General features: G+C 38.6%; 1 long non-coding RNA gene across 1 annotated transcript; it reads left to right on the top strand.

Moving 5' to 3' along the window:
* The first annotated feature begins 5585 nt into the window (after positions 1-5585).
* On the top strand, positions 5586-8384 carry LOC123082906 (uncharacterized). Its single transcript, XR_006439150.1, has 5 exons — positions 5586-5889; positions 6008-6076; positions 6304-6477; positions 6626-6752; positions 7830-8384. It is a non-coding gene; the product is annotated as an uncharacterized lncRNA (long non-coding RNA).
* Positions 8385-8605: the final 221 nt, after the last annotated feature.

Below are 8605 nucleotides of genomic sequence, written 5' to 3' on the forward strand. Positions count from 1 at the left end.
TGCTTCACTTATACCTTTTGAGCTTGATAGTTTTTGCTCTAGTACTTCACTTATATTTTTTTTAGAGGACGGTGGTGTCTTAATTTTGAAGAAATTTCTAGTCTCTCATGCTTCACTTATATTATTTTGAGAGTCTCTTAGAACAGCATGGTATTTGCTATGGTTACAAAGTTGGTCCTAGAATGATGAGCATCCAAGTTGGGTATAATAAAAACTATCATAGAAAAAGAATTGGATGCTATGATCAACTTGATGCTTGATAATTGTTTTGAGATATAAAGGTAGTAATGCTAGGGTCATGCTAGTGGATAATTATGAAACTGAGAAATAGTTTTGTTGAAGTTGGCAAGTCCCGTAGCATGCACGTATGGTAAAAGTTGTGTGACAAATTTGTTGCATGAGGTGCTCTTTTGAGTGTCTTCCTTATGAGTGGCAGTCGGGGACAAGCGATGGAATTTTTTCCTACCAATCTATCCCTCTTGGGGCATGCGTAGTAGTACTTTGCTTCGAGGGCTAAGTAGACTTTTGCAATAAGTATATGAGTTCTTTATGACTAATGTGAGTCCATGGATATACGCACACTCATCCTTCCAATTTGCTAGCTTTTCTTATTACCGCGCAACTTTCGCCGGTATTGAACCCTTTATTTACCTTCCTCAAAACAGCCACCATACCTACCTATTATGGCATTTCCATAGCCATTTCGAGATATATTGCCATGCAACTTTCCACCGTTCCGTTTATTATGACACGTTTCATCATTGTCATATTGCTCTTTGCATGATCATGTAGTTGACATCGTATTTGTGGCAAGGCCACCTTCATAATCTTCATACATGTCGCTCTTGATTCATTTCATATCCCGGTACACCACCGGAGGCATTCACATAGAGTCATATCTTGTTCTAGCTTTGAGTTGTAATTTTGAGTTGTAAATCCATAAAAGTGTGATGATCTTCATTATTAGAGCATTGTCCTAGTGAGGAAAAGATGATGAAGACTATGATTCCCCCACAAGTCGGGATGAGGCTTCAGACTTTATAAAAATAAAAGAGGCCAAAGAAGCCCACCAAAAAGAAAAAGAAAGGAAGAAGAAAAAAAAGAAAGAAAAAAAGAAATAAAAAAAGAAATAAAAAGAGAGAAAAAGAGAGAAAGGACAATTGCTACTATATGTTTTTCCACACCTGTGCTTCATATAGCACCATGATCTTCATGATAGAGAGTCTCATATGTTGTCACTTTCATATACTAGTGGGAATTTTTCATTATAGAACTTGGCTTGTATATTCCAATGATGGGCTTCCTCAAAATTCCCTAGGTCTTCGTGAGCAAGCAAGTTGGATGCACACCCACTTAGTTTATTTTGTTGAGCTTTCATATATTTATAGCTCTAGTGCATTCGTTGCATGGCAATACCTACTCACTCACATTGATATCTATTGATGGGCATTTCCATAGCCCGTTGATACGCCTAGTTGATGTGAGACTATCTTCTCCCACTTTTTGTCCTCACAACCACCACCATTTACCACCATAGTGCTATGTCCATGGCTTGCACTCATATATTGCGTAAGAGTTGAAAAAGCCGAAGCGTGTTAAAAAGTATGAACCAATTGCTCGGTTCGTCATCGGCGTTGTACATGATGGGAGTATTTTGTGTAATGAAAATGAAGCATGGCCTAACTATATGATTTTGTAGGGATAAGCTTTCTTTGGCTGTGTTATTTTGATAGGACATGATTATTTGTTAGTATGCTTTGAAGCATTATTATTTTTATGTTTTATAAGATTTTATTTTGAATCATTTGGATCTGAACATTCATGCCATAGTAAATAAAATTACATTGAAAATTATGCCAGGTAGCATTCCACATCAAACATTTCTCTTTTTTATCATTTACCTACCCGAGGACGAGCAAGAATTAAGCTTGGGGATGCTTGATACGTCTCCAACGTATCTATAATTTTTGATTGTTCCATGCTATTATATTACCCCTTTTGGATGTTTATGGGCTTTATTTTACACATTTATATCATTTTTGGGACTAACCTACTAACCGGAGGCCCAACCCATATTGCTGTTTTTTGCCTGTTTCAGTATTTCGAAGAAAAGGAATATCAAACGGAGTCCAAACGAAATGAAACCTTCAGGAGCGTGATTTTTGGAACGAACGTGATCTGGAGAGCTTGGAGTGCAAGTCAAGAAGCTCCCGAGGTCCCCACGAGATAGGGGGCCACGCCCCCCTGTAGGGCATGCCCCCCTGTCTCGTGGGCCCCTCGGGCGGCCACCGACGTACTTCTTCCTCCTATATATACCTACGTACCCCGAAAACATCCAGGAGCACCAGGAAACACAATTTCCACCGCCGTAACCTTCTGTATCCGCGAGATCCCATCTTGGAGCCTTCGCCGACACTCTACCGAAGGGGGAATCGACCATGGATGGCTTCTACATCAACATCCTTGCCCCTCCAATGAGTTGTGAGTAGTTTAACACAGACCTACGGGTCCATAGTTATTAGCTAGATGGCTTCTTCTCTCCGGGAGGGGGTCAATCTTCATCAACATCTTCACCAGCACCATGTCCTCTCCAAACCCTAGTTCATATCTTGTATCCAATCTTGTATCAAAACCACAAATTGGTACCTGTGGGTTGCTAGATGCTAATTGGTTTACTTGGTGGAAGATCATATGTTCAGATCCTTTATGCATACTAATACCCCTCTGATTATGAACATGAATATGCTTTGTGAGTAGTTCCGTTTGTTCCTGAGGACATGGGTGAAGTCTTGCTATTAGTAGTCATGTGAATTTGGTATTCGTTCGATATTTTGATGAGATGTATGTTGTCTCTCCTCTAGTGGTGTTATGTGAACGTCAACTACATGACACTTCACCATTATTTGGGCCTAGAGGAAGGCATTGGGAAGTAATAAGTAGATGATGGGTTGCTAGAGTGACAGAAGCTTAAACCCTAGTTTATGCGTTGCTTTGTAAGGGGCTGATTTGGATCCATATGTTTCATGCTATGGTTAGGTTTACCTTAATACTTCTTTTGTAGTTGCGGATGCTTGCAATATGGGTTAATCATAAGTGGGATGCTCGTCCAAGTAAGGGCAGTACCAAAGCACCGGCCACCCACATATCAAATTATCAAAGTACCGAACGCGAATCATATGAGCATGATGAAACTAGCTTGAGGATAATTCCCATGTGTCCTCAGGAGCGCTCATTATAAGAAATTGTCCAGGCTTGTCCTTTGCCACAAAAAGGACTGGGCCACCTTGCTGCACCTTATTTACTTTCATTTCTTGTTATCCGTTACAAATTATCTTATCACAAAACTATCTGTTACCTACAATTTCAGTGCTTGCAGAGAATACCTTATTGAAAACCGCTTGTCATTTCCTTCTGCTCCTCGTTGGGTTCGACACTCTTAGTTATCAAAGGACTACGATAGATCCCCTATACTTGTGGGTCATCAAGACTCTTTTCTGGCATCGTTGCCGAGGAGTGAAGCACCTTTGGTGAGTGGAACTTGGTAAGGAAACATTTATATAGTGTGCTGAAATTTTCTGTCACTTGTTACTATGGAAACTAATCCTTTGAGGGGCTTGTTCGGGGTATCTTCACCCCGACCAGTAGAGCAAAGAGTTGCTCCTCAACCTACTGAACCTACTGAAAATGTTTACTTTGAAATTCCTTCGGGTATGATAGAGAAACTGCTAGCTAATCCCTTTGCAGGAGATGGAACATTGCATCCCGATTTACACCTTATCTTTGTGGATGAAGTTTGTGGATTATTTAAGCTTGTAGGTATCCCCGATGACGTTGTTAAGAGGAAGGTTTTCCCTTTATCTTTGAAGGGAGATGCATTGACATGGTATAGGCTATGTGATGATACGAGATCTTGGAACTATAAACGATTGAAGTTGGAATTTCACCAGAAGTTCTATCCTATGCATCTTGTTCACCGTGATCGTAATTACATATATAATTTCTGGCCTCGCGAAGGAGAAAGCATCGCTCAAGCTTGGGGGAGGCTTAAGTCAATGTTATATTCATGCCCCAATTATGAGCTCTCAAGAGAAATGATTATTCAAAAATTTTATGCTCGGCTTTCTCTCAATGATCGCACCATGATCGATACTTCCTTTGCTGGTTCTTATATGCTGAAGACTATTGAATTCAAGTGGGACTTATTGGAAAGAATTAAACGCAACTCTGAAGATTGGGGTTCCGACGATGGTAAGGAGACAGGTACAACACCTAGGTTTGATTGTGTTAAATCTTTTATGGATACCGATGCTTTTCGTGGATTTAGCGCTAAATAGGGACTTGACTCCAAGATAGTAGCTTCTATCTGTGAATATTTTGCTACTCATGTTGATCCCCCTAAGGAGAAGTGGTTTAAATATAATCCTCCCATTGAAGTAAAAGTAGTTGCACCTATTACAGTTGAAGAAAAGACTATTACTTATAATGATCCTATTGTTCCTACTACTTATGTTCAGAAACCACCTTTTCCTGTTAGAATAAAGAATCATGCTAAAGCTTCAACTGTTGTTCGTAAGTATAGTACTAGAATTTATACACCTCCTGAGCAAATTAAAGTTGAACCTAGTATTGCTATGGTTAAAGATCTCTTGGATGATAATATAGATGGGCATGTTATTTACTTCTGTGGTGAAACTGCTAATATTGTTAAACCAGATGCAAAAGTACATAGACCTGTAGTAGGCATGCCTATTATTTCTGTTAAAATAGGAGATCATTGTTATCATAGCTTATGTGATATGGGTGCTAGTGCTACTGCAATACCTTTTTTGTTATATCAATAAATTATGCATGATATTACACCTGCTGAGTTGGAAGATATTGATGTTACAATTAAGCTTGCCAATAGAGATACTATTAAGCCTTTTGGGATTGTTAGAGATGTTGAAGTCTTGTGTGGGAAGGTCAAATACCCTGCTGAGTTTCTTGTTATTGGTTCCCCACAAGATGACTTTTGTCCCATCATATTTGGTAGACCCTTCTTGAACACTGTTAATGCTAAGATTGATTGCAAAAAGGATGTTGTTACGATTGGCTTGGATGATATGACTCATGAGTTTAATTTTGCTAAATTTCGTAGACAACCCTGTGATAAAGAATTACCTCGTAAAGATGAAATAATTGGTCTTGCTTCTATTGCCGTGTCTCCTACTGATCCGTTAGAACAATCTATACCTATACTAATTCTTGACTTACTAGAAATTCCCACGTAAATTAGATTTTACGAGCCGTTCATCTAGCGTGGGACCGAGTTATTACGGTGTAGATCCAACCATAAAATCCTGAGCTGAAAAAAAAAACCAACCAACATCCCGAGCCAAAAAAAAAAGAATTTGTCCACTGCAAAAACAGAAAAGAAAAACATATCTCAATCAATACCTATACCAGTTATTACGGTAGATCTTTCTTTTGGGGTCATTACGGTAGATCTTTTGATAATGTAATAACTGCCAAAAAATTGGCACGTCCATCGCTTTGCCTCTCCCAATCTCTCATGACTCTTTCCTTCCTAAGCATGCAAAAAAAAGACTCTTTCCTTTCTATAGGTCCCCCGCATCTCACACCTCACGACTCACCTTGATCTATTCTCTATGTCAACAAATGAAAAAAAGAATCACGATCTCAGAAGCCCACCCCTCCTCGGCGGCGAGCGTCCTCTCTCCCGATATGATGTGAGTTCTTCATCGTCTATTGCTCCCTGGTGGCGATCTCAGAAGCCTGGCCCATGGCATGACGCCTTCTACCAGCACTCTTCCATGGCTCTATGCCTAGACACAAACATCCTCAGTACAGGAAAGGAGAACCAATTGCCTGAAGACGAACGGCCCTCAGGTTAGATCTTACAATCTTCCATGCCAAGTCAGTCATCTATGCTCTCTCCTGACCTCATCACTCTCATGTCTTCTGCAACAAATTTGTGCATATAACTCCATGGCTCTTACCATACCAGGTTGCCATGTCCAGATTTACTAATGTTTCTTCTTGCATCACGTGGAGATGGAACTGTCAAGAACAAACAGTATGTAGACAAATTTGTTTTTCTCCTATTATACTTGGATCTGATTTCTGTTTCTCATGTTTATTACTAATAAATAGTCCAGGATTTTGGTCCCTTTTTCAGGGTTTCCTTCTCAGATTACTCTTCTCCTCATAATATTCCACTTCTCATGTTCTATGCATCAATCTCATTGTATTACAATCTCTCCCCTCTTGGGTTTCAAACATGTATGATTGCTTTGCTGCCAGGACTGTTCTGACTGTGTTGGCCTTGAATTCGATTAACAAGAGTCAGTTCTTCGGTGAGACGCCCAGCTGTAGGTGGTTGCAAGATATATCATAAGGCATTGACTGGATGTTCATGGTGTCAGTTATCTCAAGATCATGTGATACAGAGCCCACAAAGGAGTAGCTAGCAGAATGGTCGGTGCAAAACTGAGCAGATTTTTCGTTGGGCATCAGACTGCCAAAATTTCCTTCACTTATTATAACTTGATTAACTACATTAGGTTATAGAAGATTCCTTTTGAAAATTGATCAACCACCTGACTCAAAGGGTTGTGCACCACAGATCATGGGTGGCGCAGAGTCCTACCATCAACTTCTCCGCTGCTTCCATCAAAACAAAAAACTTCTCTGTTGCTTCTCATCTCATGTGAAAGGCATATGCCAGTACAGAACAATGTGTCCCAGTGAAGGTACGAAAAACATACATGTGAATCTTCTTTCAATCTAATCTGTACGTTTCCGAATGATTGTCTATTCTGCTTCTAATTATGATGTAAAAAAAGTGTGCAAAGTGTGCGCGCGCTGGGGACATAATATCATAACGTAACAAATAAACATGAATACTTCTACTTCATCCTGCAACAGTGGTAGTATACTCGGCACTGATGTGTACGTTTGCATGTATGTCCAGTTTAATATACATCTGATCTATGTATCATGACAAGATGTGGTTAGCTTGGAGATCGTCGTAACTTCTAATGGAATAGATACATGTTATACTAGCTCCGTTTATATGCTTTTGATGTTAAATTACTAATTAGTTCGTAGAATTTCTCTCATCCTCTGTTAAATAGAAGTCATGCATTGGCGTAGAATTTATAATGGTTAGGTGTGAGACTAAGGTGTGAATGAAATTTTTGTAACCCAACATGTAAATATCTTCTATAGTTATATCTGAATCACTTTTTATCCATCGGGTATAGTTTATCTGGTTTTCTTTCATAGTAATACCTGAATCATTCGTTTTTATTCATCGGGTAATCGGGTTTTCATACTTTTATTTATTTGATATCATGATGATCTAATATGGAAACTCATAATACTCTCACATGTGAAATGCAAGAAGGCACAAAAAATCATTTTATGTACTATAGTTCAGAAATATTAGAAGTTTGACATGTGAAACGCTTGCAAAAAACTCCTCTGCCAGCACAGATGACGCCTTGGTAGAGAACCAGTGGCATCCTCATCCCCATTTAGTGTGGCGATGACATGTCCATGTTCATTTATATGGTTGGTACTCACCACTGTTAATATCGCCTCCTCATTATATATGTACGAATGTGTCTATAGTTTTAAATTGATGAAGTTGGAGAACACCATACTTCATACAGACCTCATGGCGATTTAAAATATTCTTATGGTGTGCTTGGCTATTATTTTCTGTAAGATGGTAGCATTATCCATTAGATCTTTCTCTTTCTCTCCAAGATAATTATGTGGTAGATTGTTTGACTAAAGGACTGAAAGTAATTTTTTTGAATAAGCTGGGGGCTGTCTTTCTTTCCGGACAGTACAACATGGTATCTTCCAGTGAATGGATAAGGAAACAATATAAGCAAAAATAGCAATGTGCACAGGTAAGCATAACTTCTAAATTTATATTTTAGCCCATCGCCACTTCTCTTACATATGGCTGAACAGGTGCTGCGTCAATAAAATTTGATGTAAATTTTTGTTTCCCTTTTATTCACTAGGGGCTTGCGACGTAGGTCATTCACTTGAATATGCCTTTGGGATAAGCATTCACATTGTGTTAGATTTGGTTGTTGGTTCATAGCAGGGTGAAATAAATAATAGTTGAAAAGAAATACTCAATTTTAGATGTCATAGCAGTTCAAATGATTTATTTCACACCACTATGGAGAGTAGTTAGGCCTCTAATGGAATTTCTGTATGTAACTACATGAGCTTTACATGTGGATAAGGCCTTTGTACCATTTCATATTTGGCAAATCAATTTCAGGTCAGGTAGCTCCTTCTAGAAGGTTTATAATAAGAAAAGTATGCTGATTTGGACATTATACCTCCTTTAGGGTTTACAAGGCATACATATTTTGAGTTCAATTATTAATTACCATCAATTAGACAAGTAGCGTAGGTTAGCCCTGATTAAACATGAAGTATATGATTCCAAAAAATTAGGTAGAAGTTACTTTATATACAAAAGTCATTGGCATTCATAACAAATGCATGTTTGAAAAAAACTTAGTAAATCTTGACATGTATATATATATTTGAAGGATAACATTCTTCTTATAAA

The sequence above is a fragment of the Triticum aestivum genome, chromosome 4A (assembly GCF_018294505.1).
Source record: "Triticum aestivum cultivar Chinese Spring chromosome 4A, IWGSC CS RefSeq v2.1, whole genome shotgun sequence".
In the NCBI taxonomy this organism is placed as follows: domain Eukaryota; kingdom Viridiplantae; phylum Streptophyta; class Magnoliopsida; order Poales; family Poaceae; genus Triticum; species Triticum aestivum.